The sequence below is a fragment of the Gopherus flavomarginatus genome, chromosome 7 (genome assembly GCF_025201925.1).
Source record: "Gopherus flavomarginatus isolate rGopFla2 chromosome 7, rGopFla2.mat.asm, whole genome shotgun sequence".
NCBI classification, from domain to species: domain Eukaryota; kingdom Metazoa; phylum Chordata; order Testudines; family Testudinidae; genus Gopherus; species Gopherus flavomarginatus.
Window position 1 is genome coordinate 99247720 of NC_066623.1, and position 23936 is coordinate 99271655.

A 23936-nucleotide genomic window follows, 5' to 3' on the forward strand; every position below is an offset into this window, starting at 1 on the left:
ACCCCAGGCTCAGCACTGCACAGTGACATGAAAGAGGATGCAATATACCAGCCTCGCCATTTCAGCATGTGTGTGGCCATACAGTAAACCTGACACCATACCTAGAAACTGACTGAACACCAGCAGCACTACTGAACAGGGCATGACGACGAAAATGAACTCCTTGTCCAGTTTATAGAAGCAGAATTTCAGTAGGTAAAATGTGATTAACTATGTTGGTCCCCTCTCTTGTAAAAGGTGATGTGATTTTATTAAAGTTTCACTTAAGGGAGGAGGAAAGACAAGGAAAAGGCAATTTGTACATAATACATTTTTAAAACTATGTTAAAAGAAAATTATATAGCTTAAAAGCTAGGAATAATACTCGTCGGGCAGGTATATGTTGTCAATAGGAGTCTTTCCACTCACTCTAAATGAATTTGGATCAGGCCCAATACGTATAACTTATTTGCAAAACCTACCACCAACTGTTATAACTTAGATAATAATACACTTATTACACTTATCTCATAAACCCCAGAAAAAGTTTAAATTCCAAGAAAAATAGTCTTATTTCTCAAGTAGTGTAAGATACTCTCCAAATTCACCAGTGCACTCATTTCATCATTCCACACCTCTAAATAGCGTTTTAGGAGGATGCAGATTTCCATCTTCTTAATCCAGTGTATTCTGCTATGTGAGATGCTCTCAGCAAGAATTGTTTTTGTAGCACATTTAGTGCTGAAACTATCTCAGTCATGTAATACAAAACTGCATGTGTTCCTTAGGCTATCACTGAATAGTATCATATTAAGCCTGGCATTAACCTTTTCCCAAAATACTTGAACTACTAGGCACAGTCCAGAGAGATGTGTTAAGTTCCTCCCTTCCCAAAGTGTCACAAACAGGTGTCATTACCTCTGATCCCAGCTTTACATATTCAGCTGGGTATCCAGTAGACCCTGAAAATAACCTTCTGTTGGATTAATTGAAGCCCTCCATCCTCTGTTAACTTTGCAATTTCCCTCCAGCTTTTGATATCAATTGGTTTGTTGGCCTCTATCTTATGCTATGGGATTTTAATGATCATGAGAGGTCAGAATTTCTATTACACATCTCAGCCAAAACTAAAGCAGCCTGTGGAAAAGTGGACTCACCATGGGTGTGCACATCCTCTATGGCTGGGTGAGGTGTAGCAGCTCTGTCTTCTCTTGTGCCTCCTGAAACGGTCACTGCAGTTCTGTATGGTCCATCTCTTCTTGTGACTCGACCCTCTAGCCAGGTGACGGTTTAGTTCCACACCTGTTTTGGGGTACTACAATCCCTGGTCCACATAAAATAATATCTAGAGTTCAGTCTCTTCAACCCTTCTTGTTCTGGGTTTCTAAGACCCATGGGTCCTCAGCTGGGATCTTCAATGTAGACCACTAAAAGAAAATTCAGCTCAAATACTTCTAGTCCCACTTAACTTCCAGCAATTTACTGAAACCGATCTTGGCCTTGCCATGGTGAGAACCCCTCTACTCCTGTCATCTCAGTACTTCCTGACTCTCAGTTCCATTTTGAACCCTCTTTTGGGCTCGCTTCAGTGAGAATCACCATCTCCTGGAGCCTTTACCTTTTAACTGTCCATACACAGGGTTTCTGTGCTGCTAGTGGCATTCCCTGACATCCTCACCTTTCTGGGTTTCCTTTCCAGGTCCCACACCTGCCTTCCTCTGGGCTCAGCCTAATGCCTACAAATTTCTTTCTTGCTCTTATTTCAGAGCACAGCCTCCTAGGGTTCTTCCTGGCTCAGGCCCCTCTTAGTCTAGTTCCAAGCCTTCCAGGCATCTCAACCTTTAGCCCAAGTCCTGGCGTCCTCTCCACTGCCAAGAGTTCCTTCCCTTATAAAGACTAATCTCCACCTCAGCTGGGTGCAACCCAGTGGTCTAATTGGGCTCAGGTTCATGATAATCCATGGTTAATCAGTATGGGGTTCATAAACCACATCACATAGCCCTTCTGGTATCACTGTGCCTCCTACTCCCATGCAGTGGTATCGTTGCACTAGTTACACAGAGGAAACACCAGTACCACTTTAGGGCTGACTCTGAGAGCCATCTACATCACTACCTGCAGCATCTTCTTTCACCACTTGTGTTGGCCAAACATTATGCACGGTTCATGAGACTCTAACAAGATCACACTACCAGGTAGTATGGTTGCATGAAGGTCTGCTATTCTTTGGACATATTACAAAGCTCAGAGGTTTCCTAGTTGGATGAATGCTCTTTTAGTTGTTTATAACTGTTAATCAATTAAATAAATTTATTCTGGGATTTTCAGTGGGGTCTAAAGGCGTTAGATGCCCAAATTCCTTAAGGGCCTTTGCAAATCTGACCCTACGTATATACAATCAGCAGATAACTTCTTGTGTCAATATCCTAATTAAATAAAGGATTTTTTTTACTCAGTTATGATAATGTTACATGGTTTACAGTCCTCTCTGTCTCATTATTGTGTTTCATTTATTTATGGTCACACCCACTATGCGTTAGGTGCTTTTCAAATACTCAGGGAGGAAAGTCTCTGATCCAAGGGGTTTGTAGTTTTAGGATCTAATCATTACTTTAATCTCTCTTCATTTTTCTTCATTAAGCATACCAAGAATTACAACATTTACAGAAATCTTCCAGATGAAATGAATTTTTCTTTTAAAAAAATTATAGTATAACTACAGGCCAATAAAAACTAGGAATATTTTTCATTACAAAAACAATTCCTGCATTTCTTTGAAGCATTTTTACACATCCAGAGAAAGTCATACAGTATTAGGAATAAGTGCACACTTTTTAATGTAAAGAATATGAAAAACATCTGGCATTTGCATTTCTTGCACATAGCAAAGCAAAACTAAATGGTGTTATGCAATGGATTAGGACATGTAAAAGAGAAGTGAATCTAAGCAGGCAAGTCACATCATTCTCTGCAGCAGCATCCTAAGTTTCTGAGACAGCATCAGCAGGGGCTTCTTTCCCTGAGTACAGCACCCTGAGAGGGCTTTCCTGTTTCCTCTGCATATTCATAGGGCCCTCCAGAGATACAACAAATTTATGGAGTTGGATTTATTCCTGGACCATACTAGGTGAAAAGCAGGTGCTCCCCAATGACTGTCTCTGAAATAAATGGCAAGAAGAAAACTCTTGCTGAGAGGCCAGTGCACTGCATACCCAGGCAGTCTATATATCAAAAGGGCAGAACATTGCACCAGTTAAGTCACACAGAAGACCCTTGTGGGATCCAATGGCCCAGTGGAACTCCCATTAAAGTCAATGAGAGTCTTTCCTTTAATTTTAGTGGGAGTTGAATCAGGAGTGCAGGGATAGATTTTGCGTGTGTGTGTGTTTAAGCTCAAAGATCAGAACAGGTGCCCCACCACAACTCACATAAACTAGTAACTCTCCCTGTGGGTGCATGGTACAAATGTAGCCACTAAACGGCACCCCCAGTCAAACAGTTCTTCATCAGATCAGTCTTTAAACTCACAACTCACCACTTTTGCTAATACTGAGAATCTGTGCCAATCAAACTTACTAAACTCACTAACATAAAGGGCCTGATTCTCGTCTTATTTATACCAGTGCGAATCAGGGTAACAGCACTGAAATCAATACAGTTATACACCAATGGGTGGAGAACCAGATGTTTTGTCTTCCTCCTTTATTAGGCAATGGTTAAAGATGGAAAGACAAATAATTCTATACATTTTTTACTTAACAGCCAAGCAAAGGAGAAAGCCAAAATATTGTACTAAATTGTTACAGCTCATATTTTGTTCATCTGTCTTAATTTATGTGTTGTTTACATATACTGGCTATGCCAATTCCCACATTGGCTCACATCTTTGTCTCTGTTACACACCCATATGTAATTGCAGCCCCTAGATTCATTTTTGTCTACTCTAATTCGATGGCAAAACTACTAAAATTCCAATGTGATTTCCATCTCAATCTCTCTTCTAACCCAACTAACGTGGCTAAAACATCCCAAATAGCACACCAATTCCCACTGTAATGAGACCTCAAACCAAGGTCCTTTCCGCCCATCACTAGTGTCTTTGAGGGCCTTATTTATATGAAGATATGTACACTATAGGTATCTGCAGTGGATGCAGCTGAACTGGAGCTGAAAATGAGTTAACTCCAAGCATAGCCAGGACGAAACTATATTCAGCGTTGTTTCAGGAACAACTGTTGAGCTCTGTTCTGAATCTCCCCCACCATAGCCAATTTGTAGCCTTAGGCATTAGGTGGAAGATTCCTTGTCTAGCAAAGCCAAAATTTGACTTACAACCTGTATGTGCAATGCTTTCTAGTGTCTGGTCCATAATGAATTTAGTTATGGCTGCTTGAAGACTCTTTGCAGATTTCCTTTAGTGGAGACCAGCATTTCATAGTACAGTCACATGGCACATCCATTCCAGTCAAACATTTGAGAATTATAGAAGTATAAACTAAGCCATAAAGAGACCTTGCTGCAAACCAAGGCTTGAAATACGTTTTCACATACACTATTATTTAAAATCTCTGCAAGTTCTACTTATCCTGCCCATTGTGCTTCATTTCAGAATCTTGTGTTATGCTTTAAAAACAATGTGACTACATACTCTTCTATCTGTGCACTGAAGTTTACCCAAAAATATATGAATGAAGGAGCATTATGTAGGATTTGGGGAGCATTCTGCTAGACTCCCTGGAATTTATCATCTTTGATCCCCATTGTTAATTGATTCTGTCTATTCCCATTCGGGAAAGGATATACGCAGAATTTTTTAAGCTTTCCAGAAACAAGTTTGTTAAAGTTCGTAAGTTCCTTATCTAATTTATCTAAACACATACACACAGTCATTGGGAAAATCTTATTTTAGGTACCCAGCCGAAGCACCTGCAAAAATTGATCAGGTAGAAAAAGTGGGTTTTAAATTTTTAACTCTACAGTAGATCAAATAAAATTGTGTTGATCTATTGGGAATAATTTAAAGTGATTGTTTAAGACATGGGGAGATGGCCTTTAGTTCAGGTTTCAGAAATAACCATATATTCACCAGTTGGGCTACTTGTCTGGTATAAGAATCTATATAGAATAGAACAGAACAGAATAGAAAGCGCTCACCAGTGTAGATTCTGATCTAAGAATCTATATAGAATAGAATAGAATAGAAAGAGCTCACCAATGTAAATAAGGCGAATAGCAATGCAGTTATTCCAGGTTGATATCAGTGTGACACAGAAGAATCTGGGCTTACCATTGTTTTGGACCCAGGTCATATCATTTTATGCTCTCTTAAGCTTCAGGAGGCCTTCCAGAAGGCCAGTCTACACATATGACCTCCAGAATCTCTCTTCCCTTCAATATTACTTTTCCTTCTCTTCAAGACTAACTGTGAAATAGGCTCCCCTGGCCTGTATAACAAGTAACTCAAGTCCACCCCTGAGCTTAGGTCACTGATGATAATAATCACACATGGGACCAGATCCTCAGATGGTGTAAATTAACATAGCTCCATCAAAGTCACTAGAACTATGCTGATTTACACCAACCCAGCATCTGCCCCCCCCCTTTTCTTTTCTAGGAGATTTTCATCCTTTCCTGATTCTCCCTATGATGATGATTACTACACTAAGGCCCACAGTTTGCTTGGTGCTGTCCACACATAGGAATACACGGGCCAGGCTCCAAAGAGTTTATGCAACAAGGCTAGCAATTTATTTTATTTTTGCAAATAAACTTGCTTTCCCAGATTTAGCTGCAAACAGTTTTATTGGCTTATGAGACATCACTTTTGGTGTCTGAAAATTAAATGAGACACGTTCAGCACATGCATTGGGTGAGGCTGGAATGAGGTGTAAATCAGTGCTGAAGATTTGGCCCAACAGATCTCAGAACAGGCCAACTCAATACATAGTTGCCCCCAAAAAATAATTACTTCTCTGGCACTCAGCGGTCATTTTGCATTTAAATTCTTACCCAATTTCATTAAATTCCATAGGAAATGCTTCCAGGAAAGAATGAAAGTGTTTCGTCTGGGCAAGGCATTCTGAAACAGCAGCGTTAAGGGTGAACTCTGTGGCCTGCTCAGTCTATTTAGCAAGCTCTGAGATGTGTAAGTACATTATCTGCAAGGCTGGTAAAGAGCGCTTGGGGAGGATTTGTGGGTCTGTGGGAAGGACAAAGAAAAATGTTTTCTAATAAATTATTCACAATCTCACAATCCCTTTTGGGCAGATTGTTGCTCGGTTTGCCCCAGTGCTTCACAGCCTTTCTCTCTGCATTCACATGCACATAGTTTCTCACCTCCAGAGAGCAGCAGAGATCTCAGGCAGGCTGCTGCAGCTAATGGTGGCAATTAATAACTTGTCATAATCCTAAGGATGAAAGGGAAGGCTCACCATCAGCAGTCGGGGCATGGCGCTTCTGTAAAGCAAATGAGGTGCAGGTGTTGTCCAGATTTAAGAGCTTTGTTAGTCTGTCAGTACACTGCAGTGCCAAGCCATAGACAGAGGATCACCCTACTGATACATAACTTACTAGTTTTCATGCTCCAGGTGTACACACATTATACTGCCTTTCTTCTCCCCCCGCCCCCCTACAATCCCCCATTGTTCATTAGTGCTGAAGAGAAAACCTCAAAACACTTAAATAAATCATAACACAGCACAGTTAATTCCAAACATATAATTGCAATATTTGCATACACAGGGCAGACTGTTGAAGCATTATTTTGTATTTGTAAACAGCAATGCATTTGGAACCGAATGTGTTATCTTTTTCTTTTAATTAAACATTGCAGCGAAGCAGCAGCTTCGCTGCAACCTAATAGCATTTTGGGTCCACATTCTCTATTCAAGCTTGAGAAAATGAAACCTCATTATGCTTTTCGTTAAACAGCAAACTACAGAATCACTTATTTTTAGACAGCTCAGTTGCCTTGTCCCTTTTCCGTTCCTGTGGGTCAGTTCTGCTTGAAATGAACCAAGTTTACAAATCTCTACTGGTTTGTACACTCCTATTATGCATACTAGGTTATGCATTTGTAACTGTCACACAAGTCAGGGTGATACAGCACTCTCATCTGACCCTTTTCATTTAAATGGGTGCGTCTTGTTGACATTGATTCATGTTATAAGTTATATCAATGCATTATAATCTTTTTGTGTCACCCCACCGGTTATTTCGACTAAAATGTTGTGAATAAATGCCGGCAATAATGGTCAGTAGGATTTGAAACTGTTTTAAGGGATGTGGAGTCCATCTAAAGTCCTGGGGCAGTGTATTATCTGTCCCCCTTTACTCCAGAAGACAATTAACATGCAAAGTAGTCTGCTCCTGCATGTTTGTGCGTTAAAGATTCTGCTTACCAGCTTATTAATAATTTGGGGCTATGCATTGCAAATGTATATTGTGCTAAACTAAAGGGATAAGTAAACACGATTATGCATGCATGTAGGTCTTTATCAAGGTGTGGTTGATAATGTTTTAAAGCAGAACTATTTCTCATGAAAATAGCTCCTCTTAATAGCCTCTGTCTTTTTATTGTGCTTCTTAGTGAAACATAAATCACCAATATGTTTTCAGCTGCAAACTACTCTCTTTTTCCATTGTATTCACAGATTTAGTGGCATTTCAAATAGATAAACACAAGCAACATCTATCAACACTACAAAAAGGGGGCCTTAATCAAAGCTCCAGGTCCCAGGTCTCAGCATCTCCATTTACCTTGAGATAAATCCATTGGTGTGACCACCACTGCACAGGGTGACAAATCACCCTAGTCAGCTGAGCAGTGCACGGGCTTATTGGCCTTTCTTTAAGTGGTCTTACCCTTCAATGAAAAGGATGGTGCTTGTCAAGCAGGACCAGATTAAAGTTAGACAAAAAGAAATGATCTGTTATTAGAAAACTCCAATTGAGAATCACAAAACAAGAAAGAAATATGAATAAGAATTTACAGTCAGCATGCCTGAGCCCTCGCTGAAATTAACTTTAATTACTTGCGTGGCTCAATACATTATGAATTTTGAGATAACAAGGCATTAACATTAAATTAATAAGTGGCTGGAGGAATGGTGGCTGCAGTGGGTACCGCAGCGGTGGGGCTCAGATGTGACTTTGGGTGTTATGCTGTCCAGGCTGGTGTAGTTCATGGAAGTGACCTGATTCAAGTGCAGGAAAGAGGGCAGTGGCCACTTACTGTATAAGAACCTCCAGGCACTCACTCTATCTCACCTCAGCCTCATAAGAGATCCCATGCCATTCACCTGTTTGAAGGATGCATGCTCATGAATGGGAATCTGGAAAAGAGAGGATTAGGGCTCCCAGAGGGAAAAAGTTCAGGTTCCCAGGGTAAGTGGTTAGGAAATACTTAGCCAGGGCCAAGTAGACTTGGCCCTTAGTGAGCATTTTAGCTAGATTGTTTTTTTTTTTAAACAAAAACTACAAGTCTACAGATCTAGATGGCCAACATGCGGCTCTTCAGAAGTTAATATGCGGCTCCTTGTATAGGCAGAGACTCTGGGGCTGGAGGTACAGGCCTCAACTTTCCAATGTGCTGGGGGGTGCTCACTGCTCAAACCCTGGCTCCGCCCCAATTCCATGCCTTCCTGAAGGCCCCCCCCCGAGCCTGCTATGCCCTCGCTCCTCCCCATCCCCCCCCCCGAGCCTCCTGCACACCACGAAACAGATGATCGGGAGGTGCAGGGAGGAAGTAGGAGGTGCTAATTGGTGGGCAGGAGGTGCTGGGAGCCGGGTGGAGCTGATCGGGAGCTGCTGACGCATTACTGCGGCTCTTTGGCGATGTACATTAGTAAATTCTGACTCCTTCTCAAGCTCAGATTGGCCACCCCGATCTAGATCTACACATACACAAACATATATATATATGTATATACACACCCAGAGAGACAGATGGATAGAACTTAACAATAAATTAGACAAATCCCCCAAAACATCATTAAATTATCACCCTAAACAATGGGTCACATTAATCTTGGTGTAACACCATTGAAATAATTATATCAGGAATTAATATGGCCCATCATATCTTTGTTGAGCCAAATAAAAATGGACTGAATTTCAGAGATGTCAGTGAAAAATACAGAAAGAATTTTATTTCCTTAAAAAAAAAAAAAAAGGAAACGACCGAGCAAACACCAGCTAAAAAAATTCACACCAAACATCCTTGGGAAGCTGGGCAAATATTTGCCCATCCAATTGATCTGTTTGCTAAAGAAATTCACACTGAGGCTCCAGTGAGACAATAAGAGAATGGAAGAAGTAACAGTTCATATTTAGGGCTATTCATCCGGCCAAAGTGAAAGTTTCTTTCTCACTAACACTGAGATCCAGGCCTTTTAAACACAGCGAGGGTTTTTTTCTGATTTGATTTTGTAAGTGCAATCTTGTCATTGTAAAATATTTAGAAAAACCACAGTGGAAAAATTAATCATTTTATTTTTAAAATACCTACACAGAGGAGCACAGGTATGTTTTCAATTTGTCCAGTTTTCTGAGATTAATTGCTAACAGTACTCAAGGGAAACTGCACAAATTTTAAATAAGGTCCTGACAACAGATAGATTTTTAACGTTGTAATAATAAAAGATAATTATTATACTTTACATCACAATATAGAATTACACTGGCATATACACACAAAGGAAAATATATAGAGTACTTCTATTTAAAGATCTATATGCAGAGATAAATATAGTATTTGTATCCAAAGATCTCAAAGCACTGTATAATAGTGAGTAAGAATCATAATTTCTTGTTCTTAAAGATGGAGTAAGAAATAGAGAAGTTAAGGGACTTGCCCAAATTCACAATGCAAGTCAGTGGCAGAGTCAAAGTTAGAACCAGGTCTCCCGATTCCTAGACCTGTGCTTAATTCATCAGACCAATTGTGCTGATCCAGTTTGTATATATGAAATATTACAAACCTAATATTTGTACTGAATTTTCACTAAGGGCCAGATCCAAAGCCCAAAGAAGTCAATAGGAGCCTTTCCATGGATTTCACTGGACTTTGGATCATACCATAAGACTTCTGCAGTACCTACTTCAGTGGTAATTCTGCCTGAATTAAAGCTTGCAGGGTTGTGGTTTATTGTACAAATGCTTACTGTCCCATTTCATTCATGTATAAGTATATGTACAGAGATGTAGTCAGATTTATCAGCTCAAGGCAACTAATGCCTAAGATGCACAAGAGGAGAAAGTCCCTTCTCTCCAGCACACTTACGCAGGAGCAGCTCTTAAGTGTGTGGCTAATGCTGCTTATTGTCCTTGACACAATGCTGCCCTCCACCATTCCTGGAGCACAAGGAACACTTCCTCTACATCGCAGCCCTGCAGATGCTCTCAGGGCCGTAATCTGGTTTCTCCCCTGCTTTGAAGAGATAAAGTGCTATACAAGGGCTAAAAATCATTGGCCTGGATTTATAGTGGGGGCCAAGGAGTACACGGCACGATTCAGCAAAGTGGTTGTGCAAAGTTGGCTTTAAGCCAGATTATCACTCCCTAAATCCTGACCTGGGTCTGTGCCTCGTCAATCCCCCAAGTAAATTAGACCCTCAAGGCCACTCTAATTTATGCCAGCTACCAGTGGCTCCAGTGACAGATGGGGCTTGCCAAGGTGCAGGGAAACTTTTGTCAGGCCTCATATTCCTCAGTTATGTCCCCTACATGCTGACAGTCAGGAGTGGGGATGGCATGGGAGCCACAGCTGTGTGCCACTAGAGAACCCCCCTATACTGGAGTGAGGCTCTGTAGCTAGGTGTGCTAGATTCAGGCTTCTTTGAGCCAATGTGTAGCAAAGCAGTTGCACCAAAGTGCAAAATCTAGCGCATTAAGTCTCATTATTATAAAGCTTTCATATGAATTACTAATGAATTATTAAGATGCTATTTATTGAGACTATTTTAAATGTATAAGAAACGTTTACCAATAAATATCCAGTGGTGAGACATAAAATCCCAAATAATGCTTTTAAGTACATTGCAATGTAGTAAATATTGAATTAAACGTGTAATATACATATGGGCACTCCTAAGCTCTAATGCCTATTGTATGGTAATTTAGCATACATTGATTAATGACATTTTTACTAGGAAATAATGGTTAACTATCATTTGGGATTTAATATACAATGATTGCTGCACTAAGTCTAGCTGAAATCCTTATGACACAGTAGTTAAAGTGTGACTGATTATTCTGTGCATTAGGTTGAAAACAATTATTAGATCTCTGATATTCATTGAGAAGACTGTCATAACTTCTCTTTTTTCCCTACAGAGGAAAATTCTTCTGTGTAACAGTACTGTTATTGATAGGTTTTAAGCACCCCAGGTTTTTGAGCATTATGTATCTCATTGTAGCTCTCGCTTCTGAGCCATGGAATAGCAATGATGGATAACATAGGGAATAATGAATGATCCCTGACTGAATGCGAGGCTATAATTCAGTCTCGGGGTTCAGCTTACTTCATAAAGTGTGAGAAAACAGCTCACGTGGTTTAGGTGCTGAATCACAGTCATTGTATTCATTCTTGGATGAAGGCCAGTTTGGTGGGTCAGACATCACATCCTACTCCCATGCATGACTGTCTGTCTTAGACGCGACCTCAGCGCTCTAATTCCCCAGGTAGATGCTAGCTGTGTCACATAGATGACATACTTGGTCTCTGAGAAGCGAGTGTGTGGCAGCCATGCTGTTCTGACAGCACCAACCTAATTCACACTGAGTAGCACCTCAGAAATAAGATTGTTAAAAAGCTTGGTGGATGGAGATTCAGACCTATCCAATCCCTGACAAGTGGAATTCTCTTTGAAAAATGTGTATTTATCCTCTCTCTCTCTCTTTCTTTCTGGATAAGGAATAAGTATTGTGGAATAAGTGGGTTCAGGAACAGCTGGCATAGGGTGACCAGATGTTCTGGTTTTATAGGGACAGTCCCAATTTTGGGGGCTTTTTCTTATATAGGCACCTATTACCCCCCATCCCAGACCCAATTTTTCACACTTGCTATCTGCTCTAAGCTGGCAAGAGTGAGGAGAAGAATGAGAAGTGCTTTAAATAATTAAATAAAAAGTGACACTAAAAGGGCATATACCAAACACCGCTTTGATTATTTTGCTTTCATGTTACTTCGCTTTAGCCCATCCTTTGTTTAAAACATTTGTGTAAGCACAACCAGCTGTGTGCGATTCCTTAGCTCAAGCAGCTAATGCTTTTAGCTCTGGAGGTCTGCAGTTCAACCCCTGGTGTGTCAACCAACATGGCAGCTATTACATAAGCTTAGAGATCAGTCTTCCTTAATGTCTATAAAGCACCTACCACACTTTGGGTGCTAAACAACGGAAGAGTGTTTTGTAAGGAAGCCACTTAATTCCTCCCTCCAGCCAAAAGGAATGAATCATCTTTTTCCCTGTCATTAGTAAAAGAAGTAAGACAAAACAATAACCACTAATGCAAATAGAGGGAGAATCCTCAAATATACCATTCATGATAAGAGGGTGGGAAGAAATCTTTTGCCTTATAGGATGATCAAAGGCAATAACACATTTTGAAGCACAGATACGTTGGAATAAAGATACCTGCAATTTATTTCTCCCAGCATGTAACAAAATTCTTCCTGCCTAGAAATAACTACAGTACCAGAACAACCATCAAGTTTCCTGGATTATTTCATATTCTGAAAATGGCACTGTTATTAGTAGTAAAAATGTAACTACAAATATTTATGCTGATAGGGAAACCACTATCATTATTACTATACCTTAGAATAGATGTCAAGCAATTGCAAAATGTGATAGGTCATTGGCGGTAGAGAAGATTTTCCTCAGAGCCTTGAATTTGTTGCATAAAAACATACAAGTGAATTTTCAAGAGTTAATTCTATTCTGAAAGGTCACCACTTAATTCTCCTTTAAACCTCTCCTTAAAACTTAGGTCTGCTGCTTACAAGTCACTACCATTTCACACTAGTTGGTCAAATGGAGCGTTCAGACTTCCATTTTCCTGATTAACTCTTTTCATTTTGTTACTGAATCCTCTCACCCACCCCGTTTGTCTGTCCTTTCCACCTGGTGCATCCAGTCTGACATCTAGAATGTAAATTCTCTGGGGCACGGATGGTTTCTGTGTGTCTTTGCAGAACCTAGCACCAGGAGGCCCTGACCCTTGAGTGAGAGTCCTAAATGCTACCATAAAACAAATTAATTATAATTCCAAACCCTGGAAACCAAAATTTAAGGTTTGGTTCACAAATCCATTCAAGAACTAAACCCTATAGGGTTCTGTATGATCACTCTACCACAACACACTTGTGCAGCCACAACCAGCTGCACGTAGGAAACGTGAACAAGCCACAACAGAAGTCACGGCTGCAGATACAGCCCTAAGGTTTTGAGCACTTCAGTGCTATGAAAAAGTCAGTGCTGCTCCAAAGGAAAAGCCTCAAGGAGCAAGAATGCTGACTGGATAGAATACGTCAGGTTCTTAAGTTTATTGGTACAATAAATGGTCATTCTCTATATAAATCCCGCAGAAGGCCAGTTTCTCTAAACATTGACTCTTCTGTTTCACCCAGCTGCTTTAAAACAGAACAAAGAGCATTATGCAGTTACAATAACATAACTTGCTAGTAACAGTTACATTTTCCTCTGTTTATTTAGCTAATTTAGGGAGATTAATTTGATAGTGTCTTTTCTGCCATAGTCACACGCCCATCATCTTTATACAAGTACATGTATTACTGTTGTTCAATTTATATACTATAGATTGTAAAATGGGATGGGTATAGAATAGGATTGGGTAAAAGGCTCAGGGCTTACAAATGTCCAGGAAATTTTCTTGGCAAATGCACAAGATTAGAGAAAGAATGGTTATGCCAGGTTTGATCTGAGATAAAAAGGTTGGCAGTACATGTTTGCTTTGGAAATGTAAGGGAAGCAGCACAACACAACATTTAATGTCACCACAATGATTAAACACTGTGGTTCAAAAGGAGAAAGATGTAAAATATGCTGGAAGAGGTGCTTTGCTGTTATGCATGATGTAACAAAAGTATTACGGTGCATATGATGGAAAACCAGGAGGTGATGATGGTGAGCTTGACCAAAAATGTGGGCCAAATCTGATGTAAATCTTGGTGCACGTATGATGCAAGTGAAGAAGGATTATGCTACATAAAACATTCATGTAGAAAAGGAAATTAAATGGTAAACTCTTCAGGGCAGGGACCACATTTTCAGTATGTCTGTACAGCACCTTGCACAATGGGTCCCCAGCTTGATTGGCATATAGATGCTATTGCACTATAAATATTAAATAATAACAATATAGTGATGATAAAGTGAGTGTGGTGTATATGATGGAAAAAAGACTATGGGGGAGATTGTCTGAGAGAGAGGGCTAGATATTCTGGGAGGAAGAGGACAGATGGGGTATGTGTGTCTGAGAGACAGTTACAAGACTATAGTATTGCAAAAGGTATCTGAGAAAAAGTCCAAGGAATATGTCCTAAACTAGATATGATCCTTGTACATTCCTTGCATAACTGACCATTGAATATCACGCTTCTTTCATGCACGATCCTTGCATTTTTGCCATAATGGGTTTGGAGATCTCCAAATATATTGAATAAGTGATTAATATGGCTTATGCCATTCAGCAAATCAAAAGAAAAAATATTTAACACAGTTGAATTGTTCTGTCAAAACAAAACAGTATAACAGGCCAAATTCAGCATAATTACACCGGAGATGACTTTGGCCTCATGTCTTGGGTCTATAAAGTCCTTTATTTTTTGAGTAATCCATAGAAATGATAAGTAATATTATTTATAAAATGAATGGTTCAGAGGAACCAACTGATTGCTTTTATTTGTTCTGGTTTAAATAAATCTTGTAACAAGGGGGAGTTTTATTTGGTACCCAACGTTTCAATGATCTTCCTAGCGGGCATATATTTTTCTAGACAAAGAATAGCTAAGACTCGCTCCATGCTTCAGGGATACGTTTAACCTTTCAGAACTTAGAACTACTCCAGAGCTACAGCAAAAGCTGTTGTTTTTCTTCAGACGTGTTCTTTTGCTTTTGCTTCAAGGCTAGTAAAACATTTTTATTTAAATTATTTATCTAACATGTTAGGCTTTAAAACTACTTCTGGAATGGGGAAAATATAAATGTAATATTATCTCAGGTAAAACTATCCAGGGAAGAAGGTTGGTCTTGTGGTGAAGACACAGGATTGGAAGATAGAAGACCTAAATCCATACTTTGGTGTCTAATTGTGGCCACTGAAGTTTGAAATTTTCGGCCTAAATCTTTCTGTTTCAGAGTCTTCCTCCATAAAATGAGGTTAAAAATGTGCCTACAAACAGAATGGTCAATTAATTAATGTTTGGGGAGTGATTTGGTGTCTTGAGATGGAAGGTGCTATGTGATTACAAAATATTATTATAAGTAGTAAAATACTCTAAGGGACATTTTCAAAGTTAACCCACCTTTCCACTTGACACGCAAAATTCTTCTCTTCAATCTGATCTCCCTCAGAACTGAAGAACTCGCACTTTCCAAGGACTGAGAGTGATGTACGTCTGGTGCTAGCTCTTTGCACGGTGGTGAATTTTACTAGGAGAGCATCAGAGGCATTATCCTGAATCCCACCCAAGCTTACAAAAGGCATTAATCCAGAATTTCTTACTCTGGTAGTTTCCTCACGGCAGTATCCCATCCAAGACATGTTAACAACTTCAGTTTGTGCAGATTTAGCTGCGTCACTGCATTTTAGTAAGAGGAGTTTCTTGCAATTCAAGCATCAGAAACTAAAAGGAAATCAATATGCCTTTACCCAGGCTATCAAAAGTGCTGAAGATATTTAGGTCATTAAATAGCAACGGGCACAAATAAAAACCAGTGTCTCACAACATTAGTAGTAAAGATGCTGTTTAGTTTTATTTCCTAAGTCACATGACATAAATAAACTGCATGGGAGATTATTTGTCAGAGACGTGGAAAATTGATTCAGCAAAAATGCAATGAGGAGGGAAAGTCAAAGACTGGCTAGATTTCAGTAACATCACTACTCACTGCAGACTTAGTTTATTGAATTTAACTTTTATATGCCCTATTAACATTTCATTTGCATACAAATTGCACTAGGTAGTGACTCTAAATCCATACAGTCAGCAGTCCTCCTTAGCAGACATAGGTGTGGTACAACGACAATTTAAAGCACTCTTAACATTTTGTAGGAAGATGCATAACTTCTTGGTGAATCTGCTTTCACAATGATTCCACAGACTTATCTTTTTCCTCACAACACATTGTGTCAGGGGTTTATTTTAGATGACTGAAGTGTTCCAAGACAAAGTGTAAGAGCTTGGATGCTGCAGCAACTCCTTGCATGGAACTTCCATTAAACTCAATGGCTTTGTTTACACAAACCCTTTTCCACACCAAATTTCGCTCCATTGCTGAAGCCAATGTATTTCCAATGGTGGGAGAACTAATTTAATCAAATCATTGGCTGAGAAGGTTTTTACCTAACCCTGCTTAAAGATGACACAGTGGCAATGAGACAGAAGAGATGCAGATGCTGTCTCATGGTATTGCTGTCGCTGGTGGAAATAAATTGGCAACAACCACGGAGGGAAATTTGGTGGTGAAAAAAGCTATGGTAGACACAGCCAAAAGAAGGTATGCAATGGCTGTACAACAGCACCCAATAGCATAATCCAGTATGTTTTCTGTGAATCCCAGGACAGCTCCCAGCTAGGTTTTATGCATCACCTTTTAATTTATTTTAAGTTCAGCTAATTTTCTTTTGAGGTTAAATAAACTAAATACACATAACAAGACTTAAGAGGACATGATAGAAATAATAATAATGTTACTATAACTATAAACATAATAGAAAATGTAATAAATAAAGTACATAAAATGGGTATTATGCAGTGGTTGGTTGAATAATCATCTTAACACAGGCCATAGAACTTCTCCAAAATGATTCCTGGAGTAGATCTTTTAGAAAAACATCCACTCTTGATTTTCAAATGGTCAGTGGGGAGAGTCCACCATGTCCCTTGGTAAATTGTCCCAGCGTCTAATTACTTTCACTGTTAGAAATGTATGTCTATTTCCAGTCTGAGAATAAGAGTGTCTACACAAGGGCTCTACTAATATAACCATATCAGGTCAAATTCATACCTAAGCTTATGCCAAAAAACCCGACCCATTCTTGTGTAAATAGGGTCCTGGAAATCAGACCAGGTCCGACTGGAGATTGGAAAGCATTAATACACTATTCAGGCTCAATCTACAATCCCAGAATAGCAGGATAGTTTTGCTAAAACAATCAACACTTAATAGCTGGAGACATTTACATTATCCTCATTAGGCTTCAGAGTCCTGGGAGTGGTGGACAGCTCATGCCTCTCTTGGAAATATTTATTTCATTTCTCTCATGGCAGGTTCAATAACACAGCACTGCCAGGGATCTCATTCAGAAAGGATATACTCACAACCGTATAGGCTAGATTTTTTTTTTTTAACCGAGAGCTTAAATTGTGCAGAAACTGAGGGGGGACACTGGAGAAATGCCAATATTGCATACCCCTAACCATAAAAAAAGAAGAGAATACTGGGACATGTCTAAGATGTGAGGAGTAATACATGGGTCACAATGAGGAAGTGAGTAGGGTGACCAGACGTCCCGATAAAATCGGGACCATCCCAATATTTAGGCGTTTGTCCAGAAGATTGGTCAGGACGCAATTTGTCCCAATATTTTGCGGTACTCTTCTTTTTTTTTTTTGCTCCCCTGGCGGCCCCCTCCCTCCGCCTCCCACGTGTCCCGATATTTTCTTCCTCTCATCTGGTCACCCTAGAAGTGAGAGAGAGAGAGATGTCTACACTCCAGCCGTTACAGTGACACAGCTGCAGCTCTGTAGTGTAGACACTTCCTACAACAAGGGAAGGGTTTTTTTTTCATCAGTGTAGTTAACCCACCTCTCTGGGTATGGCTACATCTGGAATTTCAAAGCGCTGCCCCGGCAGCGCTGCGGGAGCGCTGCCGCGGCAGCGCTTTGAAGTGTGAGTGTAGTCAGAGCAGCAGCGCTGGGAGAGAGCTCTCCCAGAGCTGCATGTAAACCACATCCTTTACGGGTGTAGCGTGCAGCGCTGGGAGCCGCGCTCCCAGCGCTGCTGCCCTGATTACACTGACGCTTTACAGCGCTGTATCTTGCAGCGCCCAGGGGGGTGTTTTTTTCACACCCCAGTTGCAGCGCTGTAAAGTGTGAGTGTAGCCAAGGCCTCTGAAAGGTGGTAGTTAGGTCGACAGAAGAATTCTTCCATCAGCCCAGCTTTGTCTACACGGTGGGCGGGACGGGGGGGGTGGGGGGGGGGACTCAGTTGACCTAAGTCACACAGGGCACAACATTTCCCATAACCCTGAGCAATGTAGCTAGGTCAATCTAATTTTGGAGTGTAGACCAGACTTAAGATAAGGGCATTAAGATAAGAATAATATCAAATAGAAGATTGAAAATGAAATGGTAGAAGCAGGAGGTGAAAAAGCAATAATAGGTAAGTATTAGGGCTGCTAGTTTTAGCCTTGTCTCCCCAAAATCTGGGCATCCAGGGGAGCAATCCTCCGACTCATTTAACATAATTAACACAACACTTGGCCTAAAGCCAAACCTGTGCCATTGAACTCATAATGTGGCGTTACTGCATCGCATATAGGATAACAAAACAACTGTTAATGGGAGTAATTAAGAGTCCTGGGGGTGATTTATACCTTTTGTTACTGTTCAAGTAGCGTAAGTGCTAAGTTTCCAAAGACAATTATTAATGATACAGGTGAATAGACTCTAATCATCAGGCCCACTTGTGAGACGGAGCATTTGATTTTTAGACTTCAAAATTCTTAATTGGATTTAATGCAATCTTTGCAGATGAGGATTTCTTACAGGGCATCAACACGTCCAGAATCTTTGGTTTGAAAAATATCAAACCTAAAAGATGACAAAATGCCAGGATTGGGGAGCAGATGTGCCAGACATGCAGGTTATAACTTTGTATTGCTGATTCTTTGCAGAAATTTAAGAAAAACAGTATATTCATTTATTGGCTAATGAAGATGACATAATACTAGTTTAGCACTTACCTTCCATACCACTTTTGAGCTGAAGATCTCAAAGGGCTTCATAAGTATTAATTAATTAATTGTCACAAAATTCCTGTAATATTTATCCCTAGGGTTAACTACAACCAGATGACCCAATGTTAAACATGACAGTCCCTGTCTACATTGAGTGCTAAATCAATCATGTAACTTACCATGGCTCCTGTATACAACCTAATTGCTAGTGAGGACAAACCTTGAATTACTCTGGATTTACACTCGTGTAAATACTAATTTGTTTCCTCACCCTAAATTTGGAGGCCAGAAACATTATGAGGCTTAACCTATGTTTGCCTGAGGTACAACTAGGATTTGAACTCAGATCATCTGAGTCCTAGTCAAGTGTTTTAACTACAAGAGGTGCTGTTTTCTGTTAAATCCTGATTCTGTCACCACATACATGCAGGTGGCCCTGAAGTCATGGTGAGCGCTGTGGACGTCAGTGAATCTCAGTCCAAGCCCATGAGTCTGCTCATGCACGTGAGTTTTCAGAATCAGGGCCTATGTTTATAAATCTGGTTGAGATCCTTGGATGGAAGGAGACAGAGAGGTGCAAAGTACTATTACTATGATCGTATAAAATATTGAGTATCCATTAGTTCTTTTGAAGAATTAGAGCACAATCAAAATGCATTGTCATACATAAAGGAGAACATCTATACACACTGCCCAAAACTAACTAAAACTTCATGTTAATACTTATTTATAAATAGTGTGTGTGTGTGTGTGTGTGTGTGTGTGTGTGTGTGTGTGTGTGTGTGTGTGTGTGTGTGTGTGTGTGTGTGTGTGTAAAATGCCCTCCAATAAAGAAGAGGATGTATTTTAGAACAGGTGGGACGTAATAGTCTGGAAGCTGGGAGTGCAAGATGCAATCTCTCTCCATGGTTGGCAAGAGCATGTCAGACTTAATGGGATTTTAAGAGAAGGAATCTCTTGCAGGCTCCAGGGACTCCAGTAAGGTAGCATTAAAAACTTTACTGCCATTAAATCTTGGGAAGCTGTAGATAATTTTGCTTGAAAAGAACGTGGCTGCTGGTGTGGTTAAAGCGATACAGAAAAATCCACTGAGGAGGAATCCCTCAATAAAACTGAGACAATTGGGGCTACAATGGAAGCAGTTGCTAAGGAAAACATCATTTGGAAGAGAAGATTGGAGAGGCTGTAGAGTGACAGAAATAGCAGAATTGTAGGATTGCTAACAGCTGCTGAGGGAAATGCTGAAAAGACTATTGAGACTTTATTAACTGCTACATTGGGGAACAGAAATAATCCCCCTTGCAGTTAGAGAAAATGCCTGTCAGAGACCAACTAAAGGTTCTGCATTAGCTGATACACCAAAGAAGATAAGTAAATCCTCTTTCCTTGTGAACTGGTGGAGAGGAGCAGCCCGGACCACCACCAACAAAAAAGTCTTTCAGACTGCAAAATTTTCCACATGAGACTTTCCTCTCAAGGTTTAAGGTGCACAGGAAATAAAATAAATGGGTTTTATAGAAACAGAAATGTAAGCAGAAGTATAGAATACAACCCAGCCCACCGTAGTGCTCTGTCTCTTCAAAGGCTTTTCTCCCCTTGGATCCCTGGAACACTAGCAAAGTGGCATTTGCTGACTTTCCTCTGGGATTATGTCTTTACTGCACAGTTCACTCAGGCTCTCACTCAAGCCATGTCTACATTACAAACTATGGTCAATTTACATTGGTGTAAAGCCGCTGCAGTTAGTATATCGCTCATGTGCATACTTGGCTGCTTGTGATGGTGCAGCCAATGGGTAGAATTTTTCTCCCTCCTCCTTGTAACAACCTTTTATGTACTTGAAAACTGCTATGTCCCCACTCAGTGTTCTCTTTTCCAGACTAAACAAATCCAATTTTTTCAATCTTCCCTCATAGGTCATGTTTTCTAGACCTTTAATCATTTTTGTTGCTCATCTCTGAATTCCCTCCAGTTTGTCCACATCCTTCCTGAAATGTGGCACCCAGAACTGGACACAATACTCCATCTGAAGCCTAATCAGCACGGAGTAGAGTGGAAGAATTACTTCTCATGCCTTGCTTTCAACACTCCTGCTAATACATCCCAGAACGATGTTTGCTTTTTTCGCAACAGTGTTACACTGTTGACTCATATTTATGAGTCATATCATATTCATAATAGAACAGAACTTTAAAATTAGAACAGTAGAAAACACATGTGTCTATTTGCATCCATTTCTTTCACAGGTACACACACAATGGTTCTCACAGGTCTGTGTATGTGAAGCTGTGATTCTCTTTATTGTCCCCAGCATGGAATGTTAGGGGTAGGGATGTGGCCCGTGAAGCCACATGAAATGCTGGGGGGCTGTATGGTGCTGCTACTATGGGGAAGGATAGCTCAGTGGTTTAAGCATTGGCCTGCTAAACCCACGGTTGTAAATTCAAGCCTTGAGGGGGCCATTTAGGGATCTGGGGCAAAAATCTGTCTGGGAATTAGCCCTGCTTTGAGCAGGGTGTTGGACTAGTTGACCTCCTGAGGTCCCTTCCAACCCTGATATTCTATGACTGTGAGGGGAGGCAAGCCCATGACTATTAGGCTTGTAGGTCAACAGTTTGCAGCATTTGTGTTTGCTGGCAGAGAAACCCCATTATGTCCTGGTACATCTCTCTCTCCTTTTCCTGCTGGGACACCTGGGACTTTCTCCTGTCACTCTTTCCTTCTCCAGCTTGCTGCTATATTCACTCTCCAGGCACTCTGTCCCTGGTCCATGAATCTCTGGCTTGCAAGATCTCACTGAACATGTCCTCTCATTCCCTCTTCTTTCTTGTCCTCAGCAGGGTCAGGCATTCAGCAGGTGTGTAAGGGGCACTCCTCAAGGCTGCAATGGCAGCAGCTATAGACAGACCGATGTATCATTGTATTTACAGTCACACTGGAAAGTGAAAAATATGTTTCAGAATGCCCTCTCCTTATTCCCATAAGAGTTTTCATAGAATCATAGACTATTAGGGTTGGAAGGGATCTCAGGAGGTCATCTAGTCCAACCCCCTACTCAAAGCAGGACCAATCCCCAGATTTTTACCCCAGTTCCCTAAATAGCCCCCTCAAGGATTGAACTCACAGCCCTAGGTTTAGCAAGCCAATGCTCAAACCACTGAGCTATCCCTTCCCCCTCCTTTTAAATAAGTCATGCTTATTGACACTTCAGGTTTGGAGTGCCTCTGCATAGCACAGCCTTCCAGCCACAGCCATAGGGAGTATGGTCTTCCAGAGGCAAGGAGGTGTGGTACAATGAGAAGGGAAGTGTTCAGTTGCATGAAAGTAATACAATTTCCTCCCATTTCTATGGGTATGAGTACAAAGCAATAGCTCTGAGTAATGCACTATTTTTTCACAGGGAGTGGTGATTTTAGCTGATATCTCACTCCTGTGGGTCACAAAGGCACAGGAAGCACCGCTGCTGGTGATGTCCCGAAGCCACCTAGGCCCATATGTTGCTAGCCTGTGTATTGCAATGGTGCCTGATGAAATCATTGCAGAGTGGCATCGGGAAACATCATGAAGGTAGAAATAAGGCACCATCACTAGAAACCGTCGGGAGAGGCTTGCAGAGTACTTCCATGGAAGTTTCATCGAGCTCTCTAACGAGGCTATAGGGGACATCCTTGTGTACATGAACAAATGGTTCCCCTGCCTAACGCTACAGGGGATTGAAAAGCAGATAACAACTCGACCTCTGTTTATTGTAATGCTACCTCTTCTCATGTGAGTAAAACAATGAAAAATAGATACCCGTGTGTCCTGCTACCTTGGAGTTGGACTGGGTGCCATCTTCACATTTAAACATTTTAAGGAAGGATGCATGCACATGCACACACGGTCCCTTCCACTGGACCTGGCTCATCTGTGCTTGGCTGGCGGGATTGGCTAGATGCAGCGGAGTCTTGAACAGACCCTAGTTCACAGCATAACTGGACCCCTTCTCCTCTTTCTCCTCCTTGATGTTTATTGCAAGGGTCCCTATCTCAGACTCCACTGAGGTATCCATGGTGGTTTGCATGGCGCTGGTGGGATCTGTATGACATGCAGCTTGTTGTAAAAGTGTCAAGTCTGCAGCTTGGCATCAGATTGACTGTTGGCCTCCCTGGCCTTCTGATATGCCTGCACCAGTTCCTTCACTTCCACGTGGCACTGCTGCTGGACCCTGTCATAACCCTTTGCATGCATCCCCTTTGCCTGGTCCATAGCATCTTCTCGCCACAAGCCCAAGAGATCCAATACCTCCTGTCTACTTTAGCAGGAAAGTGTCTAGAGCATGTAGCCAGCATGGTTGGTTGGACGGTTGAGTACTAGAAGGCAGAGCTACTGGGTGTGCTCATCAAGCTGGGCAATCAGGAAAAGGGATTTCAAAAATAGTTGAGCGTTTTAAAGGGAGTGGGTAGAGCTTCTGGTCTCTGGGACCCCTGGGCAGAGAAGTTCCTAATTGTCTCCAGAGTGAGTCACTGTCAGGCCTTATGGGACAGCTGCTAGAGGTCTTTTAGAGTTGGCATATATCATGCAGTATCTGCACTCGCACTGCATCGACAACAGGACGGCAGCCATGACTCAAGACTGTTTGTGGAGGTGGGGTTACTGCGTCGCTGTAATAGGATGTTTATGTCAGTGGGAGACAAATCTGAGTGTAGACTCATGCAAGTCAACCCAAGGCAACTTAATGTCAACCTAACTTGGTAGTATGGACCAAGCCT